General features: G+C 45.2%; 1 protein-coding gene across 2 annotated transcripts in view; it reads left to right on the plus strand.

Annotated features, from left to right (window-relative positions):
* Window positions 1–26,693, plus strand: part of LOC138850954 (tyrosine-protein phosphatase Lar-like) — a 654,087-nt gene that overhangs the window by 235,594 nt on the left and 391,800 nt on the right. The gene's annotated exons all lie outside the window — the stretch shown is intronic.

The raw sequence follows: 26,693 nt of genomic DNA on the forward strand, positions 1-26,693 counted from the left end.
ACTGAGTTTTCAAACGAGCCATTTTAATGGTATACTGAAAATTCTAGCACCACACTTAGAGTGTTTATAAAACACTGTACTGCTATAGACAGCTGAGTTTTTGTTATGCTTAAGTCAGCAATAATCGAGCCAGACACTACTGACCCACTAAGCTTAACATCAGGGTCAATGACCATGAAGGGTACACCGTACATGTGTCTGGTGTTTATGGCTTGTTTGCTGTGTCAGCCTGACCATGATGATTAATCGTAAATAACGATGTTATACACTTCATTCACTATACACTATAAATGTCACTGTATAACTGTAAATCACACGTGAATATTACTTACACATATATAAATTTCACTGTTAATATATATTTGAAAGCTTACACTTTATATATAAGTTCCTTTAATATAACAGGTAGATCTATAAGAAACGAACTTTAACACAATCTTGTCTCTTAATTTCTGTCTATAAACATTATAAACACTGTGTATATATACACTCAGACAAACAACATCACTTGGTGTTGTCTTAATCAGCGATTTCTCGAGATTGGAGCAGTTGATGGAGGGTGCAGGATACCATCACCCGTCTTCTTGTTGGGTGAGTCACCCAGCTCCCGTTTTCGTTGGGTGAACGCTGGGTGAGCGCCCGTTTTCTTTTGGCTGCCCATTCTGTGTGATTGAGTCTGGAGGGACTCATTTATACTGATTTATATTGTAAAACACTAGTTTTACAGCTTTTTTCGAAGGACCTTGGCTCATAGGTTATTTGTACACTGTAGTACAACATATTTGGACCACAGTGTGGTCTTTATCCGGTTCGAGCACGACCAAAACTCTGTTGAGAATTTTTGGCCTTACCTGCTGTGTTTATTATAACTATATATAATGCATAGTTCCTTTGTATAAAGGCAAAGGGGATAAAAGAGAGTGCAAAAATAATAGGGGGATAAGTCTGTTGAGTGTACCTGGTAAAGTGTATGGTAGAGTTATAATTGAAAGAATTAAGAGTAAGATGGAGAATAGGATAGCAGATGAACAAGGAGGCTGATGACACTGTGCTCTTGGGAGATTCTGAAGAGAAGCTGCAGAGATTGGTGGATGAATTTGGTAGGGTGTGCAAAAGAAGAAAATTAAAGGTGAATACAGGAAAGAGTAAGGTTATGAGGATAACAAAAAGATTAGGTGATGAAAGATTGAATATCAGATTGGAGGGAGAGAGTATGGAGGAGGTAAATGTATTCAGATATTTGGGAGTGGACGTGTCAGCGAATGGGTCTATGAAAGATGAGGTGAATCATAGAATTGATGAGGGAAAAAGAGTGAGTGGTGCACTTAGGAGTCTGTGGAGACAAAGAACTTTGTCCTTGGAGGCAAAGAGGGGAATGTATGAGAGTATAGTTTTACCAACGCTCTTATATGGGTGTGAAGCGTGGGTGATGAATGTTGCAGCGAGGAGAAGGCTGGAGGCAGTGGAGATGTCATGTCTGAGGGCAATGTGTGGTGTGAATATAATGCAGAGAATTCGTAGTCTGGAAGTTAGGAGGAGGTGCGGGATTACCAAAACTGTTGTCCAGAGGGCTGAGGAAGGGTTGTTGAGGTGGTTCGGACATGTAGAGAGAATGGAGCGAAACAGAATGACTTCAAGAGTGTATCAGTCTGTAGTGGAAGGAAGGCGGGGTAGGGGTCGGCCTAGGAAGGGTTGGAGGGAAGGGGTAAAGGAGGTTTTGTGTGCGAGGGGCTTGGACTTCCAGCAGGCATGCGTGAGCGTGTTTGATAGGAGTGAATGGAGACAAATGGTTTTTAATACTTGACGTGCTGTTGGAGTGTGAGCAAAGTAACATTTATGAAGGGATTCAGGGAAACCGGCAGGCCGGACTTGAGTCCTGGAGATGGGAAGTACAGTGCCTGCACTCTGAAGGAGGGGTGTTAATGTTGCAGTTTAAAAACTGTAGTGTAAAGCACCCTTCTGGCAAGACAGTGATGGAGTGAATGATGGTGAAAGTTTTTCTTTTTCGGGCCACCCTGCCTTGGTGGGAATCGGCCAGTGTGATAATAATAATAATAATAATGAACACTTAGCTGATAAATGACAGCAAATCGTCTACACAGCCGCCCCTGCAGACGAGGTCTAGAAGCTGTCGAAACCATCACAACAGTGGGCTGTCAAGAGATACAATTTGTAAGTATAAATTACCCCTAGGGGGTGTTATGTCAGCATATTTCATTCGATGATGGCTGACGAAATACCTACTTGTTTGGACTCAAAAGTCCACACCTTACTGCCGATTATAAGTTGATTACAAACTCCTTGTGACTCAAGAATTGCGCAATCCCCCGATCTACAAGAAATTCGTAACATACCTTGCTCTTTGTAACATGAGCTATGGTGTTCTCAACACCTTCGACAGGTATCGGTGACTTGATAGAAGCTGAAGTGTCCTTGGATGTCCACGTCTTCCATTGTCTAGGAAACGCACACTGGTACACTATGTTCCACAAGATTTGTCTTTATTGTTCACAATGTATCACAAGAGAAGCTGATCACACTTCTCCTATGTTTATCGTGTTTTGTGAGACACTTTGTCCACACTAACGCACAGATCAGTGTTCTTTGTTGGTTATCCTGGCGTCAGTGTCACTCGTAGTAGAGTCAAAGATAGTCTGGCCAGACGCCACAGCGCTCCATGCCGTCTCTGCCTAGCACAAAAAAAAAAACGCTGACCTAGTACCTTGCATCCCTGTCACCTGCTCGATGAAGCAAAGCAAAATGTTTGTTTCTTGCTGTCTTAATCATAGACAACAATGTACACTATCTTTACTATGGTAATAAAGTGGGAGCAGGATTTTCCTTAATTGTCCTGCTAAGTAAGAGATGTACTGTCTCTTATAAAAATACACGTTGCAACACCGCTGCAAGGAGCACAGGTCATTTGACTATGTGGCATAGCATCTGTGATCAATTACTCACTCTAGCAGTAAACAAGACGCTCGCCCCTTCTGAGTGGCCCCTCAGGGCTGAAAGGGCTGAAGGGGGCTGAAGGGGGCTGATACCCCCCTCCTGGAGAAAATTTCTCCACATATATATATAAATATATATATATATATATATATATATATATATATATATATATATATATATATATATATATATATATATATATATATATATATATATATATATTTACACATTATACCCGGGCATATTCCTAAACCAAATAGTATTATAGACTAGTGGAATCTTTAATTTAGCTAATATTAAAGAAACCCAGAGTATAATATTAAGTGGACAATACAATTAAATAAATCTCATTATGACCTTGGTCATAACACATACTCTCTCAGAGCACTCTCACACCAATACAATACTCTCCCAGAGCACTCCCACACTTGTCCCTTATTCTCCCAGAGCACTCCAGAAACCATCCCATACTCTCCCAGATCACTCCCACACCCATCCCCTACTATCCTAGAGCATTCACACATTTACCCGAAACACTCTCAGAGAGCTCCCATACGAATCGCATACACAGAGCGCTCCTACATCCATCCCATACTGTCGGACAGCACTCCGACACCTATCCTATACTGTCCCAGAGCACTCCCATACCTATCCCATACTGTCCCAGAGCACTCCCACACCTATCCCATACTGTCCCAGAGCACTCACACACACATCCAATACTCCCCCAGAGCAGTCCCACATCCATCCCATGCTCTCCGAGAGCATTCCCACACCCATCTTGCACTCTCCCAGAGCACTCCCACACAAATCACACACTTTCCCAAAGCACTCAGACACCCATCACATACTGCCCGAGGGCACTCCCACACCTATCCCATACTGTCCCAGGACACTCCCACACCTATCCCATGCTGTCTCAGAGCACTCCCACACCCATCCCATATTATCACCGAGGACTAGCACATCCATCCAATAATGTCCCAGAGCACTCCCACACACATCCCATACTGTCCCAGAGCACTCACACACTCATTCAATACTGTCCCAGAGCACTCTCACACGTATCCCATACTGTTCCAGAGCAGTCCCACTCCTACTCATAATGTCGTAGAGCAATCCCAATCCCATCCCATTCTCTCCCAGAGCATTCCCACTCCCATCCCATACGGTCCCAGAGCACTCCCACACCCATCACATACTGCCTCAGGGAACTCCCACAGTAATCCCAAACTGTCCCAGAGCACTCCCACACCAATCCCATACTGTCCCAGAGCACTCAGACACCCATCAAATACTGTCTCAGAGCACTCTCACGCCCATACCATACTCTGCCACAGCACTCCGACACCCATCCCATACTCTCCCAGAGCACTACCACACCCATGCCATACTCTGCCAGAGCACTCCCACACTCATCGCATACTCTCCCAGAGCACTACCACACCCATGCCATACTCTGCCAGAGCACTCCCACATCCATCAATACTCTCCCAGAGCCCTCTCACACCCATTCTGTACACTGCTAGAACACTCCCACACCCATCAAATACTGTTTCAGAGCGCTTCCACACCCATACCATACTCAGTCAGAGCTCTTCCACACCCTTCCCATACTCTCCCAGAGCATTCCCACACCCATCCAATACTCTCCCAGAGCGCTCCCACACACATCGAATACTCTCCCAAAGCAATCCCATACTATTCCGTACTCTCTCTGAGCACTCACACACCCTTTCCAAACTCTCCCAGAGCACTCTAACACCCATACCATACTCTACCAGAGCACTCTCACACTTATCCCTCATCCTCTGAGAGCACTCCAACAAATATCCCATTCTCTCACAGACCACTCCCACAGCCATCCCTTACTCTCCCTAACCATTCTCACACCCACTCGAAACACACTCAGAGCTCTCCCATAACAATCCCATACACAGAGCACTCTCACACCCATCCCATACTCTCCTCTAGCACTAACTCACCCATCCCATACTCTTTCAGAGCACACCCACACCCATCCCATACTCTCCAAGAGCATTGTCACACCAATCTTGTACTCTACCAGAGCACTCCCATATCCATCTCACACTCTCCCAGAGCACTCCCACACCCATCTCATATTCCCCCAGAGTACTCCCACACCCAAACCACACTCTCGCAGAACACTCCAGGACCCATCCAATACTTTCCCAGAGCCTTCCACATGCATCCCATAGTCTCCCAGAGCACTTCCTCACCCATCCCATTCTTTCCAACAGCAATCCAACACAAATCCCATACTCTCCCAGAGCACTTCTACATCCATACCATACTCTCAAAGAGCACTCCCACACTTATCCCCTATTCTCCCAGAGCACTCCCACACCCTTCCCATACTCTCCCAGAGAACTCCCACACATCCCATAGTCTCCAAGAGCAGTCCCACACCCATCCCGTACTCTTCCAGAGGACTCCCACACAAATGCCATACTCTCTCCGAGCACTCCCACACCCATACCATACTCTCCCAGAGCAATCCCACACATATCTCATACTCTTCAAAAGCACTCGCACACCCATCCAACACTCTTCCAGAGCACTCCCACACCCATCCCATACTCTCCCAAAACACTCACATACACACCCCATACTCTTCCAGAGCACTCCCACACCTCTTCCATACTCTCCCAGAGCACTCCTGCACCCATCCCATACGGTCCCAGAGCACTCCCACACCCATCATATACTGCCCGAGGGCACTCCAACACAAATCCCATACTGTCCCAGTTCACTCCCACACACAATTCATGCTGTCGCAGAGCACACCCACTCCCATCCATGCTGTGCCATATCACTCAAACTCCCATCACATACCGTCCGAGAGCACTCCCAAAATCATCACATGCTGCCCAAGGGCACCCCCACACCCATCCCATACTGCCCCAGACCACTCCAACACCCATCCCAAACTGTCCCAGAGAATTCACATGCCTATCGCAAACTGCCCTAGAGCACTCACACACCCATCACATACTGCCCGAGGGCACTCCCTCACCTATCCCATACTGTCCCAGGACACTCCCACACCTATCCCATGCTGTCTCAGAGCACTCCCACACCCATCCCATATTATCCCCGAGCACTAGCACATCCATCCAATACTGTCCCAGAGCACTCCCACACATATCCCATACTGTCCCAGAGCACTCACGCACTCATCCAATACTGTCCCAGAGCACTCTCACACGTATCCCATACTGTTCCAGAGCATTCCCACACCTACTCATGATGTCGCAGAGCAATCCCAATCCCATCCCATTCTGTCCCAGAGCATTCCCACTCCTATCCCATACGGTCCCAGAGCACTCCCACACCCATCACATACTGCCTCAGGGAACTCCCACAGTAATCCCAAACTGTCTCAGAGCACTCTCACGCCCATACCATACTCTGCCACAGCACTCCGACACCCATCCCATACTCTCCCAGAGCACTACCACACCCATGCCATACTCTGCCAGAGCACTCCCACATCCATCAATACTCTCCCAGAGCCCTCCCACACCCATTCCGTACACTGCTAGAGCACTCCCACACCCATCAAATACTGTTTCAGAGCGCTTCCACACCCATACCATACTCAGTCAGAGCACTTCCACACCCTTTCCATGCTCTCCCAGAGCATTCCCACACCCATCCAATACTCTCCCAGAGCACTCCCACACCCATCCAATACTCTCTCAGAGCGCTCCCACACACATCAAATACTCTCCCAAAGGAATCCCATACTATTCCGTACTCTCTCTGAGCACTCACACACCCTTTCCAAACTCTCCCAGAGCACTCCAACACCCATCCCAGACTGTCCCAGAGAATTCACACGCCTATCGCAAACTGCCCCAGAGCACTCACACACCCTTCCCATACTGTCCCAGGGCACTACCACACCCATCCCAAACTGTCCTAGAGCATTCACACACCAATCCCAAACAGTGTCAGAGCACTCACACACCAATCCAATACTGTCCCAGAGCACTCCCACACCCATCCCATACTGTCCAAGAACACTACCACACCCATCTCAAACTCTCCCAGAGAACTCACACAACCATCCCATACTGTCCCAGAGCACTATAACAAACATCCCAAACTGTCTCAGAGCACTTCAGAACCCATTCCATACTGTCACAGATAACTCCCACACCAATCGAAGCCTGCTGCTGTTCAGTGCAGTATAGCCTGGTGTTCCCCACAGCACCTTGGTCGCAACTCTTTCAGTCGCTGGTGCCTGCTGCTGTTCAGTGTAGTGTAGCCTGGTGTTCCCCACAGCACCTTGGTCACAACTCTTTCAGTCGCTGGTGCCTGCTGCTGTTCAGTGCAGTGTAGCCTGGTGTTCCCCACAGTACCTTGGTCACAACTTTTTCAGTCGCTGGTGCCTGCTGCTGTTCAGGGCAGTGTAGCCTGGTGTTCCCCATAGCACTTTGGTCACAACTCTTTCAGTCGCAGGTGCCTACTGTTCTTCAGTGCAGTGTAGCCTGGTGTTCTCCACAGCACCTTGGTCACAACTCTTTCAGTCGCTGGTGCCTTCTATCCCCCCTCCCCCTTCTTCCCCCTCCCCGAAAGTGATAGTTTGCTTGCCGGCTACTTGTTAAGGTAGGGTCAGTCTAGCTCCCGCTATCCCTTCCCCTCCTTCTCCCCCCCCCCCTAAAGGTGACGTGTTGGGCTCCGGACCAAACAGTAATCACTAGACTCACGGCTCCCAGCACTACTCTTGGATGACAGAGAGGGTCACCTGCCAATCAACGAGAAGAACTGATGGAGATGGACTAACGTCCTGAGACTTCCCCTTTTTGGATTTAATTACTTGTGCACCTGTATGAAACTGCAGGACGTAACCCCTCATCATTGCAGCGGTAAAGAACCTGCTTTCCTGTCATTGGGAGAGAATACTCCCGGCTATACTGTGAAGAACTAGCCAGTGGGTCGTAACCAACACCTGCGGCCCCCCCCCCATCATCAGCAACGGCTACGATTTCAACAACAGTGTCACCAACACCAGACACCCCTATATATATATTAGCGTTGAATTCAGTTATCATTTATATTTTTCATTTTTCATTTTTTTTAATGTAGGATTAATATTTCATATTTAAGTGTTTTATATTTTAAATTTCTATATAATAAAGTGTTTATGTTTGTCTGTTATTATTTCTTTTTCTATTCATTAATTTTCCTGAGGAGTAGCCAACCTTAGTAATACTTACTGAAGTTGTTACAGGGCTGAGTAAGCCTTCACACGTGGGTTATACCAACATTTGTCATCCTCAGCTTCATGTGGGGATGCATCCTCGGCGTCAATTCCACTATTGTCGCCATCACACTTTACAGAACAATCAACCAGGTTCTGTTCAGAGGGACTCACCAGTTTACCAGTCTGGCGGAAATATGGACTCCTGCTCAGGGACTAACTTGTGATATTGAAACTAGTGTGTCAGGAGAGTATGCAGACTCCTGCTCAGGGACTAGCTTGCATGACAGAGGTTAGTATGTCAGAAGTGTAGGTGGTCTCCTGCTCAGGGACTAACTTGCTTGACAGAGGTTAGTATGTCAGAAGTGTAAGTGGTCTCCTGCTCAGGGACTAACTTATTCAACAGAGGCTAGTATATCAGAAGTGTATGCCGACTTTTGCTCAGGGACTAGCTTATTAAACAGAGGTTAGTATGTCAGAAGTGCATATCAACTCTTCTATGCCTCCTCTCAGCTGAGCCACAACACAAGTTGCTGAAGCAACGCCTCAGTAACAGACAGGACAACAACCGTTGGCTCATACATGGGGAAAGCAATACGAGAAATCACATGTCCCTTGCCGTGAGTGCCTTCGATAAGTCAGACTCAGACAGTGACTTTCTCGTCGTAAATATCCTGCCAAAAGCACTGTTTATGTCTCAAGTGACAGTAATTTGACCATTTCCTTTCTATTCCCTTTGACAAATTCCTCTGAAGAATTTTATGTTGTTACCCGTGACTGAGGGTGTTGGCAGTGACTAACATCTCACACGTGAGTGTAGAGTCACCCGTGACTGTAGCGTCACCCGTGACTGATGTCCAAGAATAGCCCTTATAATTTCTTCCTCATCTCCTCTCAACACTCGTTACCGAGGGCCAAAGGTGATAACAATATATCACTATACTTTTTCCATAAGTGGTCAGTGGTCAGTCGTCACTTGAGGTCACAGACCCTGAGCTGCTTTGGGGATTAGCGTGGATGGTTACAAAGCATGGCTTGCTTCTGCAGTGTCTTAAAAATTGAGGTTGGAGAGTTGAAGGAGGAGGTCTTGCTTCTCCAGGAGGAGATTAGGAGGCTGAAGGTCCACCTCAATGGGTCTGGGAGAGAGTGTGAGGTGGCTGGAGTTGTGGGGAATGAGGCTTCTAGCAGTGAGGTGCAGTCTATCTCTCGCTGTGAGGAGGCTGTAGTTGGGGAGGTAGCAACGGCTACCAGCAGTGAGGTGCAGCCCAGCACCTGCTACAAGTGGCGAGTGGTTCACAGTAATGGGAGGCGCATCAGAGTAAGGAAAGTTAAAAGTAAAGATCTGAATGAAGGAAATAGCTTCTCTGTTCTTCAGGATGAATGTACTTCAGTGGCCAGTGAAGGTAAGGGTACTACTGCCCCTGCTAATGGAGGTAAGCACATTCTTGTGGTTGGTGACTCTCAGGTAAGATATATTGACCGTGCTTTTTGTAATAGGAATAAGAAGATGAGAGATAGAGTGTGCTTCCCTGGAGCTGGTGTTGGGGACATAGTCAACAGGCTGGATAATATCACGTCAGGTAATGGGAACAAGCCCATTATCTGTCTCAGTGCTGGTGGAAATGATATTGGGAAGGGTAGGAGAGAAGAGCTGCTAGATAAGTACAGGTCAGCTATAGATTTCATTAAGTCTAAGGGAGGGATCCCAATCATATGTAGCATCTTGCCTAGAAGGGGAGTAGGAAATGAATGGTTGTCTAGGGCAATTGGTGTAAATTGCTGGCTAGACAGATACTGCAAGGAACTTGCAATCCCATTCATTGACAACTGGAACAACTTTTATGGCAAACATGATATGTATGCAAGGGATGGGGTACATCTCTCTGGGGCAGGGGCAGTAGCACTTGCAGACTCAATTGAGAAGGCCATTGGTGAAATGCCTATGATTTTAAACTGATGAAAGATAGAGGTATGGGTGTTTGTGGGAAACAAGCAGATTGCAACACTAGGGTTGGAAACAGTAAATGTATAAAAGGCATTCAGCATAAAGTTATAAATAAAGACAATAGATCAGGTCAGCAAACAAAGGGGGACAGCAGAGGGCAGCAAGGGACTAGCTCCCTTAAGGTTTACTATACTAATAGCAGGAGTGTAAGAAATAAGATAGATGAGCGAAGATTAATTGCAAGTGCAGGAAACATAGATATTATTGCTATAACAGAGACCTGGCTCAATCTGAAAGATAGAGAGATGCCCTCTGAATGTCACATACAAGGCTATAAATTATTCCACACTGACAGGGTCAACAGGAATGGTGGTGGAGTAGCGATGTATGTCAGAGACAATTTAAATTGTTGTGTTAGACAAGATATTAAATTAGAAGCATCAGCCACTGAATCTGTTTGGTTACAGCTTCTCGAGGGCCGAGAAAAACTAATTTTGGGTGTGATTTACAGGGCCCCAAATCTTGATAGGGAATGCAGTAAACTTCTATGGGACGAAATTCGTAAGGCATCTACATACGAAAATGTTGTGCTAATGGGAGATTTCAACTATAGACAGATTGACTGGAGCAATTTGACAGGAAATTTAGAGTCAGGTGACTTTCTTGATACGATCCAGGATTGTTTTTTAAAACAGTTTGTGACAGAGCCAACTAGAGGAAATAACCTCCTTGACTTGGTTCTTGCCAGTAGGGAAACACTAATAAATAATCTTGAGGTTAATGATGAGCTTGGGGAAAGTGATCACAAATCACTCAGTTTTAATATATCATGGAATTCCCCTAATAATGGCAATCAAGTCTCCGTCCCTGACTTTCGCTTGGCTGATTTCATAGGACTGAAAAATTACTTAGGTGGGCTGAACTGGAATGACCTGACTAAGGGTCAGGTAGGTGGTGATGGTTGCCGATATGATGCTTTCCAGGGCATAGTTCTAGCTGCTCAGTCAAATTATGTTCCAAATAGGGAAATCAGATCAAATAAAAATGATCCTAAATGGATGAACAATAGATTAAAATATCTGATTGGTCAAAAGAGAGGCATATATAGGCAAATCAAAAGAGGAGAGGGGCAATTAAGAAATCGATATATTCAGTTAAAGAGAGAAATAAAAAGGGGAATTAGAAAAGCAAAAAGAGATTATGAGGTTAAAGTTGCAAGTGAATCGAAGACTAACCCAAAAGGATTCTTTCAGGTATACAGAAGTAAGATCAGGGACAAGATAGGCCCACTCAAAAGTTCCTCGGGTCAGCTCACTGACAGTGATAAGGAAATGTGTAGAATTTTTAACACATACTTCCTCTCAGTTTTTACACAGGAGGATACCAGCGATATTCCAGTAATGATAAATTATGTAGAACAGGACGAGAATAAACTGTGCACGATTAGGGTCACGAGTGACATGGTCCTTAGGCAAACAGATAAATTAAAACCTAACAAATCCCCAGGCCCTGATGAACTGTATGCAAGGGTTCTAAAGGAATGTAAAGAGGAGCTTAGCACACCTTTGGCTAATCTTTTCAACATATCACTACAAACGGGCATGGTGCCAGATAAGTGGAAAATGGCAAATGTGATACCTATTTTCAAAACAGGTGACAGGTCCTTAGCTTCGAACTATAGACCAATAAGCCTAACCTCCATAGTGGGAAAATTTATGGAATCAATAATTGCCGAGGCAGTTCGTAGCCACCTTGAAAAGCATAAATTAATCAACGAATCTCAGCATGGTTTTACAAAGGGGCGTTCTGCCTTACGAATTTATTAACTTTTTTCACTAAGGTATTTGAGGAGGTAGATCATGGTAATGAATATGATATTGTGTATATGGACTTCAGTAAGGCTTTTGACAGGGTCCCACATCAGAGACTGTTACGGTTCAAATCTTAATCTCTAGCCAGGTTAGTGCACTCCGTAACAACACACTTCATAGAATGAAAGGATATGGTTCCAAACTTAGAAATGTAAGGCAAAAATAATAGTTACTCAGTCTTTTCAAGTTTCTTTTTATTTAAAAGCTTAAATACTTTAGATATTCATAAATATCTATTAAATATCAATGTCAGAAACTTTCCTTCACACAAGAAAACTCTTAAATAGAATGTACATGTCAATATGGTCACTACTCTTGATAATGATCAGAGGAATATTACCGCTTCCTCAATAGTAACATTACTTGTGTGCAAGTACATATATTGAGAATTAACACTTTCACTGAGTAACTCCCTGGCATAAGGAATATATCACAAAGTTCTAAGCTTGACACTGGTCGTCACATCGTAACCTGAAGATAACAGTATATGATTGTCAGAAGACTTCACAATAAACCACAAGCTGGATCAGGAGTTTCTATAACCCAATTCTCTATCCAAGTGAGAATAAGGCGGAGTACTAGGAGGGTAGCTCAGTCAATGCACACTGAGTCAGCAGAGAGAGTGAACTGCCATATACAGTAAATTCCTTCATGACATCAACTCGTCAAAAGGGGGAGAGGGTAGAGCGGTGCAAAGTACCCACCAATGGAGATACCTTGTTATAAACCTTAGCCAGGTGTACCTACCTAACACATTACTCAAGATATATATATATACATCATACCCGGGTATATTCCTAAATCAGATAATATTATAAACTAGTGGAATCTTTAATTTAGCTAATATTAAAGAAACCCAGAGTATAATATTAAGTGGATAATACATAAAAATTAATCACATTATGACCTTGGTCATAACACACCCCCTCCTTTCGGGGACTAAACTTCGCCGTAAAAGAGGACTTCAAAAACAGAATATAAGCCAGAATACAAGTCATTCCTCTGACAAAGACCCTGATGACAAATGTTGCTTCTCCAACAAGAAAATTAAAAGTCTGGTGTCGCCAAACCACGTATGTGTAGACACCACGTAACCAGAGCTTCTGATAAAGGTGTTTCTCATAAAGAGGCCTTAAGTGACCATTGGTAGCAGGAGAAGTCAGGGTAAGACAACAGGAGACTGCCACCACAGAAATAAGTTCTGGATACCATATGGTGGCTTACGTGACAGGTCTCCTCAGTGGTTACAAGAATCAGATGACTGTAAGTAAACAAATAGCATTAAGAAAATGCATTAAACAAATACATACCTATAAAAATGCACTACAAATCCTCTTTTATAAATTCAAATTTAATTACATGTCTTAAGGACGGGACAGAGTGTCATCAATAACATTATCAGCTCCTCTAATATGGTTAATACTTATAGAAGAAGGTTGTATCCTAAGGGACCATCTTTGTATTCTTGCATTCTTAGCCTTCATGGTGTTTAAAAAGGTTAAGGGATTATGATCTGTTTTTACTCTAATTTTATGAGGGGTAGTCCCGAGATAGACCTCAAAGTGTTCCAAGGCTAAGACCAATGCTAGTGCCTCCTTTTCAACGGTTGCATAACTTAATTGATGGGGTTTCAATTTTGCAGAAAAATAACAGACTGGGTGTAAAAGATCAGAAGAGGAGGAAGGTTGTAGAAGGACAGCACCGACTGCATACTCGCTGGCATCCACTTGTAAAGTAAAGGGAGCGTCAAACACCAGACTCTGTAGAACTGGAGAGGAACCAAGTAGACGCTTTAGACGAGTAAAGGCTAACTCACTTGTAGTCGTCCATTTAAAAGGAACTTTAGAACTTGTAAGTTCAAACAGTGGTGCTGCCACTTGCGAAAAATTAGGGCAAAACCGGCGGTAGTAACCGGCCATCCCTAGAAACCTCTGTACACCTTTCTTGTCCTGTGGAGCAGGAAAATTCACAATAGCATGAATCTTTGCATTAACGGGGGCAACCGTGCCTTGCCCTATATTAAATCCCAGATATTTTATCCGGGCCTGACCAAACTCATACTTGGCAAGGTTGACGGTAAAATGGTGGTCATCTAGCCTTTTCAAGAGTGCTTCCAGCCGAATTAGGTGTTGAGGCCAGTCATCGCTGAATACTACTAGATCATCTAGGTAGGCTTCCGTTCCTTCCAAGTCGTACGTTAGCCGATTCATAAGCCTCTGGAAGGTCGAGGCAGCGTTGCAGAGCCCGAAGGGCATCACCCTGTAGTTGAACAGGCCTCCAGGCAAGGTGAAAGAAGAAATCTCCTGCGCTCGAGGCGATAAAGGCACTTGATAATAACCACGCAGGAGGTCCAAACGACTGACATACTTAGCACTGGCAACGCTGTCTATTAGGTCGTCAACCCTGGGAAGGGGGAATCCGTCAGGCACTATTAGGGAATTTACTTTCCGATAGTCGGTACACATTCTAAATGAACCGTCCGACTTAGGTACAAGGACACACGGTGAAGCCCAAGGGCTTTTGCTATGTTCAATCAAACCATGATCGAACAAGAAACTTATTTCCTCCCGCAACGCTTTATTCTTTACTGGGCTGACTCTATATGGAGCTTGTTTAATCGGAGCAGCTCCTCGCACGTCAACATCGTGGATCCCCATGGTGCACTGTCTGGGGACATCTCCAAAGAGACTTCCATAAGTGGAAATCAAGTCTCGGATTTCACTTGATCTTTCCTTTTCTAAGTTACCGAGATACTCATCTAAGGTTTCCATTATTTCCGAGTTCTTCAGTCTTATCTCTACTCCACGTGAACAATCTTCTTCACTCGAGTCACCTTCCGGTGACCTCACCGCAGCCACAGGAACAAGTCCCTCGTAGTATTTCTTTAGCTGATTTATATGGTAAGTTCGGGTCTACTTTCTTCTTCCTGGTGTTCTCACCACGTAATTTACCTTACTCAGCTTCTTAATCACCTCCATTGGACCTTCATACTTGGGTTGCAAGGTATGGCCTGGCACCGGCTTTAAAGCTAACACTTTGTCTCCCACATTTAACGAACGCTCAACAGCAATCTTGTCATAATGTTGTTTCATACGGTTTTGAGCTTGTCGGAGGTTGTCAGCGGCCAATTGCCGAGTAAAAACCAAGTGTTTTTGCATTGCCGAGGGGGATAAACATAAAGAAGGCTCCATTTTCCCAGACCATACGTCCTTTAACATTACTAACGGTCCTCGGACCGCATGACCATAAATGAGTTCAAAAGGACTAAATCCTAAACTCTCCTGTTCGCTCTCTCTTAAGGCAAGGAGGAGGAAAGGAATACCTTCATCCCAGTCCGTTGAGAACTGCTCACAGTATGCCCTCATCATGATCTTCAGGGTTTGGTGAAACCTCTCTATGACACCCTGGGTTTGGGGTCTATATGCTGTTGAAACAATGGGTTTAACTCCAACCCTGGACATAGCTTCACGGAAAATTTTTGATGTGAAATTCGTCCCTCTGTCAGATTGAATCTCCTTAGGGAATCCGAACTGTGCGAAGAATCTAAATAGGCCTCTCACAATAGCCTTGGCACTAACCTTGCGAAGGGGCACAGCCTCTGGATACCGAGTAGTCGAATCCATTATAGTAAGAAGATATTGATTGCCAAGCCTAGTTTTTGGGAGAGGTCCCACACAGTCTATTACGAGCCGAGAGAAGGGTTCGCCTTCTACGGCAATAGGTAAGAGGGGCGCAGGAGGAGGTTTATGCGCAGGCTTTCCAATGAGCTGACAAATAGCACAGTTTCTCAAGTACTCAGTCACGGTATCCTTCATCTTGGGCCAGAAGAAATATCGGGCTAATTTTCCTAAAGTCTTTCTTATTCCCAAGTGTCCGCCCATGGGGCTAGAATGTGCCACTTCCAATGCTAACTCCCAAAACTGGACAGGTAAAACCAAAAGCTGTTTTGGCTTGAGGCATGAATTAGCTGAAGTCGACGGAAATTTCTTCATCAGGATACCGTCAGAGTAATAAAAACATTCTTCCTTACCCTCAGCTTCCATCTCAGTAAGCGCTTGATCCCTTGCCTGTTTCAACGATGGGTCTTCAAGCTGTTCTTTTACTAAATTTTCACGATTAAAATCGCTACTCCGTAATGGGGCAAAATCTACCACTTGGGATTTTGGAGGCTGATTTTCGACTTCTTGTTGATCACTGGCACTGAACAGAGCATCCAAACCCCAATCTGAGGGTTCATCAGGAGTAGGCAGTGGTTCTAAATTCTTAGCCATAGCCCTGGTTATGGCTGTAAGAGGGAATAGACGAGGACCTTCCTTACACCCTTCAATGGCATAATTCTCTCCAGAGAACTTCTCTATAACATAAGGTTCTTGGCAAATTCCTCCTCTTCCTAAATCATTACCCACCAATAGATCTACGCTCTTAATGGGAAAATCAGTTTCAGAAAGGCCCACAACAGCTTCACCTTGATATGAATCTACGTTCACATATACCTTATGAAGAGGTACTCTTGTGACAGTGCCACCGTAACCTTCTAGCAAAACATCCAGGTTAATATAAGTGTCATCATTTAGAGGAAGTACTCCTTTTCTCAGTAAGGTCAGGTAGCTTCCCGTATCCCGATAGGATACTATGTCCACCATTTGATCCTCTGTAACACCAGCCTTACCCTTAAAGAAGTAAGGCATCATGGCTTCCGAAACTTTGTCTGCGAACAACTCAGAGGGAATTAGGCACTTCGATTTTGAGGAAGACGTCATCTGTACAGGTAATGTTTCAGAACCTGACCGCCTACGGTCTCGATTTAATTGGAAACATGAGCGCCTCCAATGGCCTGGTTTCTGACAATAAGAGCAAGTTGGGCCTCTTCTTGATGCATTTCCCTCGTAAGATGGTTTTCCTTTACCATTACTGTGGACGACACTCGAGTAGGCTTTTGCTGAATGAGGAGGAGAGGTCTGCTGATCCATTTTCCTAGGAGAGAAAGACTGACTCTTAGGAGAACATAACCTGGCTTTCTCTCTAGACCCTTTTTCCTTGGTCAATTGAGAGGTTATCTCAAAGTGATCAGCTAGAGAAGCAGAGGCCAACACATCTGCAGTCTGGTGTTCGATAACAAAGGAGCGTACATCGCCCGTCAGAGAGTTCTGAAATTCTTCTTGCAAGATCAACTGCATCAGACGCTCCATAGTATCACCGCCGATGACCTCAACCATCGCTCTAGAGCCACCTTCTTTTGCCGGGCAAATTCTACCCAGGTTTGGCCGGGCAGTCTTCGTAGAGAGCGGGAGGTGCGCTGATAACTTACAGGAAGTAAGTCATACTCCTTTAAAATGATCTTCTTAACTGCCTGGTAATCTGCATATTTATCATATGGGAGAGCTGCAGTACATGATTGAGCCTTACCCTTAAGAGTGGTGTGAAGTAAGGTAGCCCAATGTTCACGAGGCCATCTCATCCCTCGTGCCTGATTCTCAAATGTGTCAAAGTAAGTGTCCAAGTCTGTTTCACAAAATCTGGGCACTAATGAGGCAGCCCTGTGCAGGTCAAAGGTCAAGGTTTGAGTAGCAGGTGACTTACTCTTTTCTTCTTTTTGCCTCTCGAATCTGATGTTTTCCCTCTCGAACTCTTCTTTATACAGCAGGCGCTGGGATTCCAGTTGCTCTGTTTGCAACTTTATAAGATGTTCCAGACGTTGAAAGTGTTCGAGTGTGAGAGGAGTCAAAGGTACTGGAGGAGTGGGAGGAGAGAGTCCCTCTAGGCGAAGCTTGGGACGAGCTCCACCTCCGGTCGCCCCCACATGACCAGGGCTAGCTAATGGGCTCTCATTACACGAATCAGGCGGTACGTTGTCCCGAGACATAGCCTCTGCTCCCAAAGTGAGGCCTTCAAATGAAGCCACCAAATGAGCTACTCCAAGGAACAAAGATTCCTCCGAGGGTGTTTTGTCATGCGAGTCCAACCTCGGGACAGTGTCAGAGGGCTGAGAAAACAGTATGTTCTGTATTATAGAACAGACAGTACTCGCTATATAACGATTGTTATATGAAACTCCTAAATATCTAGCAACTTGCCAGCATTGTTGTAGTGGTAAAGTCTTCAGCGTATCTGGAGTCAGGTCCTTCACCAACTGTGATATGTCACGATCCATGGTCAAGAAGTTCAAAGATCCCGGACAGGCCCCCACTTGTTACGGTTAAAATCTTAATCTCTAGCCAGGTTAGTGCACTCCGTAACAACACACTTCATAGAATGAAAGGATATGGTTCCAAACTTAGAAATGTAAGGCACAAATAATAGTTACTCAGTCTTTTCAAGTTTCTTTTTATTTAAAAGCTTAAATACTTTAGATATTCATAAATATCTATTAAATATCAATGTCAGAAACTTTCCTTCACACAAGAAAACTCTTAAATAGAATGTACATGTCAATATGGTCACTACTCTTGATAATGATCAGAGGAATATTACCGCTTCCTCAATAGTAACATTACTTGCGTGCAAGTACATATATTGAGAATTAACACTTTCACTGAGTAACTCCCTGGCATAAGGAATATATCACAAAGTTCTAAGCTTGACACTGGTCGTCACATCGTAACCTGAAGATAACAGTATATGATTGTCAGAAGACTTCACAATAAACCAAAAGCTGGATCAGGAGTTTCTATAACCCAATTCTCTATCCAAGTGAGAATAAGGCGGAGTACTAGGAGGGTAGCTCAGTCAATGCACACTGAGTCAGCAGAGAGAGTGAACTGCCATATACAGTAAATTCCTTCATGACATCAACTCGTCAAAAGGGGGAGAGGGTAGAGCGGTGCAAAGTACCCACCAATGGAGATACCTTGTTATAAACCTTAGCCAGGTGTACCTACCTAACACATTACTCAAGATATATATATATACATCATACCCGGGTATATTCCTAAATCAGATAATATTATAAACTAGTGGAATCTTTAATTTAGCTAATATTAAAGAAACCCAGAGTATAATATTAAGTGGATAATACATATAAATTAATCACATTATGACCTTGGTCATAACAGAGACTATTGAGGAAAATTAAAGCACATGGAATAGGAGAAATTTTTTCCTGGATAGAGGCATGGTTGACAAATAGGCAGCAGAGAGTTTGCATAAATGGGGAGAAATCAGAGTGGGGAAGCGTCACGAGCGGTGTTCCACAGGGGTCAGTGTTGGGCCCCCTGCTGTTCACAATCTACATAAACGACATAGATGAGGGCATAAAGAGCGACATCGGCAAGTTTGCCGATGACACCAAAATAGGCCGTCGAATTCATTCTGACGAGGACATTCGAGCACTCCAGGAAGATTTGAATAGACTGATGCAGTGGTCGGAGAAGTGGCAGATGCAGTTTAATATAGACAAATGCAAAGTTCTAAATGTTGGACAGGACAATAACCATGCCCATATAAACTAAATAACGTAGATCTTAATATTACGGATTGCGAAAAAGATTTAGGAGTTCTGGTTAGCAGTAATCTGAAACCAAGACAACAGTGCATAAGTGTTCGCAATAAAGCTAATATAATCCTTGGCTTCATATCAAGAAGCATAAATAATAGGAGTCCTCAGGTTGTTCTTCAACTCTATACATCCTTGGTTAGGCCTCATTTAGATTATGCTGCACAGTTTTGGTCACCGTATTACAGGATGGATATAAATTCTCTGGAAAATGTACAAAGTTGGATGACAAAGTTGATCCCATGTATCAGAAACCTTCCCTATGAGGATAGACTAAGGGCCCTGAAACTGCACTCTCTAGAAAGACGTAGAATTAGGGGGGATATGATTGAGGTGTATAAATGGAAGACAGGAATAAATAAAGGGGATGTAAATAGTGTGCTGAAAATATCTAGCCTAGACAGGACTCGCAGCAATGGTTTTAAGTTGGAAAAATTCAGATTCAGGAAGGATATAGGAAAGTACTGGTTTGGTAATAGAGTTGTGGATGAGTGGAACAAACTCCCGAGTACAGTTATAGAGGCCAGAACGTTGTGTAGCTTTAAAAATAGGTTGGATAAATACATGAGTGGATGTGGGTGGGTGTGAGTTGGAACTGATAGCTTGGGCTACCAGGTCGGTTGCCGTGTTCCTCCCTTAAGTCAATGTGACCTGACCTGACTAGGTTGGGTGCATTGGCTTAAGCCGGTAGGAGACTTGGACCTGCCTCGCATGGGCCAGTAGGCCTTCTGCAGTGTTCCTTCGTTCTTATGTTCTTATGTTCTTAAATACAAATTTTCATTTTAGTCTTCACGTCTGCAAGTCGACAATATGACCAATGAGACCAACAGCAGTACATAGATTTCTTTATACAGAAATCACACAAAGAGGCACCAGCAGTATCAGCTAGACCAGTAGCTGAACCAACAATGCCAATAAGGCTGCAGAACAGATTAATGAAGTCCACATTAACCAGCAGCGGACATAAAGGAACCAGAGAGTAGGTTCTGATCCTAAATGTAATTACTTTTATCCTTTCACTGTACCAACTACGACGATATGTTTCGTCCCAGGACAGCAGTGACTCACCGAAAATTACTGAAATTCTTGGTCATACTAGGGGCGCGAACAGCAGCAATAACCATGCTAGTTCCCGTTGTGTGGATGATCTTAGCTACTCCAACACATGATGAGACAATCAAGCCAATCTTCATAGCTCCAAACGTAAAGGGAACACGAAGAATCTTCCAAAAGTCAATCCTTTCACTGGACTCAGTAATGGTGTCGCCAATACCATATTATTATTATTATAATCAAAAAGAAGCGCTAAGCCACAAGGGCTATACAGCCGCCAATACCATAGCAATGGGAAGAGAAGGTAGTGACATACTCGACAGTTCCTTATACCCCATAGTTGCTTGTCTTCTGGATGAGTGGTATGTAAGAGCCAAACATCAGTAGCCATCATTGCCGGGAGTCAATATTAACACTCAAGTTACCAATTTCCCGTTCTAGATATTTCTCCATACAGAAAGTAAAATATTAAGTTGGAACCTTAGCACCCCTATCTGATGCTTTAGAATTTCAGCAGGAAAGTATACTTGTACCTCCGAAGGTCCTGACATTATGAAAATGTTTTTACACCACAAGAGAGGAAACTACTCCGGGTGTTCGACTGTAGACATAGTCGGTCGAAATGGCCATTGTCTACAACACCTTGGATCAAAAGGCCTCCCGGGCAGGCATACCATTTGTTACAGCTGGTGCCATGTCTATGGGCCTATTTTGGCCCCTTTCCGTAACAAGACATAGAATCCAGCTCTCGTCTAGTTGTCTTTAGACATACGTAAATTTAATATGGGGATTATCATTAGGAGACTGATGTGACTAAATTAAATGTGATCTTTATTATAAAAGGATCCATATAAACTTAGTATACGATTCAAAGTTGTCTCTCTCTCTTGGAGTGTTACACATAAAAGTACACGTTGTCTTGGACTAAGTATTCTTCTAGAGCAGGGGAATGTATTAAAGGCTAAGTGCCTGACTGTGCTAAGAAGAGTGCATGAACAAACTGAGAATGTGTGGAAACCTACTCAGAGCAAGGGCAAGGGCTGAAAATCTACTCAGAGCAAGGGCTGAGAACCTACTCAGAGTAAGGGTAGTGAACCTGCTCAGAGCAAGGGTAGTGAACCTACTCAGAGCAAGGGTGGTGAACCTGCTGACGGTACAACAGAGTGGTAAGCCAACGTCAGGTTGGTCACATGACTGAGGGAGACGTCAGTACCTGAACTAGTAACTGGCACTCCAACTAGTAGCTTCCCACTACATGAAACTCACACTCTTAATATAACGCTTAACAATATAATATAACAATATTAGCTTCGACATTATATATATGTATATAATAAAAGGAGCACATCCTAGTATAAAAAATAACGGGTATGGCCATACTCGTTATATGCAGTATAGCCTGGTGTTCCCCACAGCACCTTGGTCACAACTCTTTCAGTCGCTGGTGCCTGCTGCTGCTCAGTGCAGTGTAGCCTGGTGTTCCCCACAGCACCTTGGTCACAACTCTTTCAGTCGCTGGTGCCTGCTGCTGCTCAGTGCAGTGTAGCCTGGTGTTCCCCACAGCACTTTGGTCACAACCCTTTCAGTCGCTGGTGCCTGCTGCTGCTCAGTGCAGTGTAGCCTGGTGTTCATCACAGCACCTTGTTCACAACTCTTTCCGTCGCTGATGCCTGCTGCTGCTGGGTGCAGTGTAGCCTGGTGTTCCCCACAGCACCTTGGTCACAACTCTTTCAGTCGCTGGTGCCTGCTGCTGTTCAGTGCAGTGTAGCCTGGTGTTCCTCACAGCACTTTCGACATAACTCTTTCAATCGCTGGTACCTGCTGCTGCTCAGCGCAGAGTAGCCTGGTGTTCACCACAACACCTTGGACACAACTCTTTCAGTCGCTGGTGCCTACTGCTGTTCAGTGCAGTGTAGCCTTGTGTTCCCCACAGCACCTTGGAAACAACTCTTTCAGTCGCTGGTGCCTGCTGCTGTTCAGAGCAGTGTAGCCTTGTGTTCCCCACAACGCCTTGGTCATAACTCTTTCAGTCGCTGGTGTCTGCTGCTGTTCAGTGCAGTGTAGCCTGGTGTTCCCCACAGCACCTTAGTCACAACTCTTTCAGTCGATGGCGCCTGCTGCTGTTCGGTGCAGTATAGCCTTGTGTTCCCCACAGCACCTTGGACACAACTCTTTCAGTCCCTGTTGCCTGCTGCTGTTCAGTGCAGTGTAGGGTGGTGTTCCCCACAGCACCTTTGTCACAACTCTTTCAGTCGCTGTTGCGTGCTGCTGTTCAGTGCAGTGTAGTCTGGTGTTCCCCACAGCACCTTAGTCACAACTCTTTCAGTCGCTGGTGCCTGCTGCTGCTCAATGCAGTGTAGCCTGGTGTTCGCCACAGCATCTTGGTCACAACTCTTTCAGTCGCAGTTGCCTGCTGCTGTTCAGTGCAGTGTAGCCTGGTGTTCCCCACATCACCTTGGTCACAACTCTTTCAGTCGCTGGTTCCTGCTGCTGTTCACTGCAGAGTAGTCTGGTGTTCCCCACAGCACCTTAGTCACAACTCTTTCAGTCGCTGGCGCCTGCTGCTGTTCAGTGCAGTATAGCCTGGTGTTCCCCACAGCACATTGGACACAACTCTTTCAGTCGCTGGTGCCTGCTGCTATTCAATGCAGTGTAGCCTGGTGTTCCTCATAGCACCTTTGTCACAACTCTTTCAGTCGCTGTTGCCTGCTGCTGTTCAGTGCAGTGTAGTCTGGTGTTCCCCACAGCACCTTAGTCACAACTCTTTCAGTCGCTGGTGCCTGCTGCTGTTCAATGCAGTGTAGCCTGGTGTTCGCCACAGCATCTTGGTCACAACTCTTTCAGTCGCAGTTGCCTGCTGCTGTTCAGTGCAGTGTAGCCTGATGTTCCTCATAGCACCTTGGTCATAACTCTTTCAGTCGCTGGTGTCTGCTGCTGTTCAGTGCAGTGTAGCCTGGTGTTCGCCACAGCATCTTGGTCACAACTCTTTCAGTCGCAGTTGCCTGCTGCTGTTCAGTGCAGTGTAGCCTGGTGTTCCCTAAAGTACCTTGGTCACAACTCTTCCAGTCGCTGTTGCCTGCTGCTGTTCAGTGCAGTGTAGCCTGGTGTTCCCAACAGTACCTTGGTCACAACTTTTTCAGTCGCTGGTGCCTACTGTTCTTCAGTGCATTGTAGCCTGGTTTTCCCCACAGCACCTTGGAACCAAGTTTTTCAGTCGATGGTGTCTGTTGCTGTTCAGTGCAGTGTAGCCTGATGTTCCCTACAGCACCTTGGACACAACTCTTTCAGTCGCTGGTGCCTGCTGCTGTTCAGTACAGTGTATCCTGGTGTTCGCCACAGATCCTTGGTCACAACTCTTTCAGTCGCTGTTGCCTGCTGCTGTTCAGTGCAGTGTAGCCTGGTGTTCCCCACAGCACATTAGTCACAACTCTTTTAGTCGATGGTGCCTGCTGCTGTTCAGTGCAGTGTAGCCTTGTGTTCCCCACAGCACTTTGGTCAAAACTCTTTCAGTCGCTGGTTCCTGCTGCTGTTCAGTGCAGTGTAGCCTGGTGTTCACCACAACACCTTGGGCACAACTCTTTCAGTCGCTGGTGCCTGTTGCTGTTCAGTGCAGTGTAGCCTGGTGTTCACCACAACACCTTGGGCACAACTCTTTCAGTCGCTGGTTCCTGCTGCTGTTCAGTGCAGTGTAGCCTGGTGTTCCCCACATCATCTTGGACACAACTCTTTCAGTCGCTTGTGCCTGCTGCTGTTCAGTGCAGTGTAGTCTGGTGTTCCCCACAGCATCTTGGACACAACTCTTTCAGTCGCTTGTGCCTGCTGCTGTTCAGTGCAGTGTAGCCTTGTGTTCCCCACAGCATCTTGGACACAACTCTTTCAGTCGCTGGTGCGTGCTGCTGTTCAGTGCAGTGTAGCCTGGTGTTCCCCACAGCATCTTGGACACAACTCTTTCAGTGGCTGGTGCCTGCTGCTGTTCAGTGCAGTGTAGCCTTGTGTTCCCCACAGCACTTTGGTCAAAACTCTTTCAGTCGCTGGTTCCTGCTGCTGTTCAGTGCAGTGTAGCCTGGTGTTCACCACAACACCTTGGGCACAACTCTTTCAGTCGCTGGTGCCTGTTGCTGTTCAGTGCAGTGTAGCCTGGTGTTCACCACAACACCTTGGGCACAACTCTTTCAGTCGCTGGTTCCTGCTGCTGTTCAGTGCAGTGTAGCCTGGTGTTCCCCACATCATCTTGGACACAACTCTTTCAGTCGCTTGTGCCTGCTGCTGTTCAGTGCAGTGTAGTCTGGTGTTCCCCACAGCATCTTGGACACAACTCTTTCAGTCGCTTGTGCCTGCTGCTGTTCAGTGCAGTGTAGTCTTGTGTTCCCCACAGCATCTTGGACACAACTCTTTCAGTCGCTGGTGCGTGCTGCTGTTCAGTGCAGTGTAGCCTGGTGTTCCCAACAGCATCTTGGACACAACTCTTTCAGTGGCTGGTGCCTGCTGCTGTTCAGTGCAGTGTAGCCTTGTGTTCCCCACAGCACTTTGGTCAAAACTCTTTCAGTCGCTGGTGCCTGCTGCTGTTCAGTGCAGTGTAGTCTGGTGTTCCCCACAGCACCTTGGTCACAACTCTTTCAGTCGCTCTTGCCTGTTGCTGTTCAGTGCAGTGAAGCCTTGTGTTCCCCAGAGCACATTGGTCACAACTCCTTCAGTCGTTGTTGCCTGCTGCTGTTCAGTGCAGTGTAGCCTGGTGTTCCCCAGAGCACCTTGATCACAACTCCTTCAGTCGCTGGTGCCTGCTGCTGTTCAGTGCAGCATAGTCACAACAACTTGTACTCATGTGTTAACTTCACAGGACCGAATATGCTTACTTTAGTTTTAATGGTTCTGGGGATCTCGTGTTCAGATGTCTTTGCTGGAGACTTATCTTGAGCGTAATAATATCTAACATTTAACTGGTGAGCCTTAGATTGTCTCCCTAGTATCTAGCGTATTAATCTGGTTTAACTTTGGGTGTTTTTTCTCCTACTTCTCTTTCATCTAGATGAGAAATGAGGTGACAAATTAGACACATATACAACACTTGGGTATCTTTACTGTGGAAACGTTTTGCCACACAGTGGCTTCATCAGTCAAATACAAAGAAGAATGTTGAAGAACAGAAGGAGGTAATCAGTCCCTCACCCTGGAGCTGATGTACAATAACCAGTCTATTACTGAACTTACTTCACTAAAACAGTAACAGTAGAAAACTTACCAATGTTATTTATGGTAGCAGAGGCCAAACGGGGGATTTTGATTCCCAGTCAGGTGACTGGTTCTTACCTTTAGCAATAATAAAATATTACTAACACTTCTTTAATTCATTAGTCATTGGTCACAGACCGGGCCGCGGGGGCGTTGACCCCCGGAACTCTCTCCAGGTAAACTCCAGGTAACCAAATAATTGTTTCCAACCTCTGTGTATGTTTCAGAGACAAAGACTAATATTTATTTCAGCTTTATACAGTATTTGTACACAGCATCATCAACACGGCCACTTAATACTGGGGTTCCACAGGGAAGTGTCCTTGGTCCCCTGCTCTTCCTCATATACTTCAATGATCTTCCAAACGTATCCCAACACCTGAACCCCATTCTCTTTGCTGACGACACGACTTATGTCATCTCTCACCCTAATCTTGCCTCTCTCAACACCATTGTTAACGAGGAGCTGATCAAAATATCGACTTGGATGACAGCCAATAAACTTACGCTTAGCACTGACAAAACCTACTATATTATGTTTGGTAGCAGAGCAGGAGTTGTGCAAATTAACATTAAGATCGACACTCTAATTGCCAGACATAATGAGGGCAAATTCCTAGGCCTATACCTCGACAACAACCTGAATTTCAGCACCCATACCCAACACACAACAAAAAAAGTATCCAAAACGGTTGGGATCCTCTCCAAGATATGATACTACGTGCCGCAAAATGCCCTTCTCACACTATACCACTCACTTATTTATCCATACCTCACCTATACAATTTGTGCTTGGGGATCAACTGCAGCAACACACCTAAAGCCAATAATAACCCAACAAAAAGCTGCAGTAAGAATAATCACTAAATCCCATCCCTGGCAACACCCCCCCCCCACTCTTCATAGATCTAAACTTACTCC

Source organism: Cherax quadricarinatus, chromosome 91, assembly GCF_038502225.1.
Source record: "Cherax quadricarinatus isolate ZL_2023a chromosome 91, ASM3850222v1, whole genome shotgun sequence".
Taxonomy (NCBI): Eukaryota; Metazoa; Arthropoda; class Malacostraca; order Decapoda; family Parastacidae; genus Cherax; species Cherax quadricarinatus.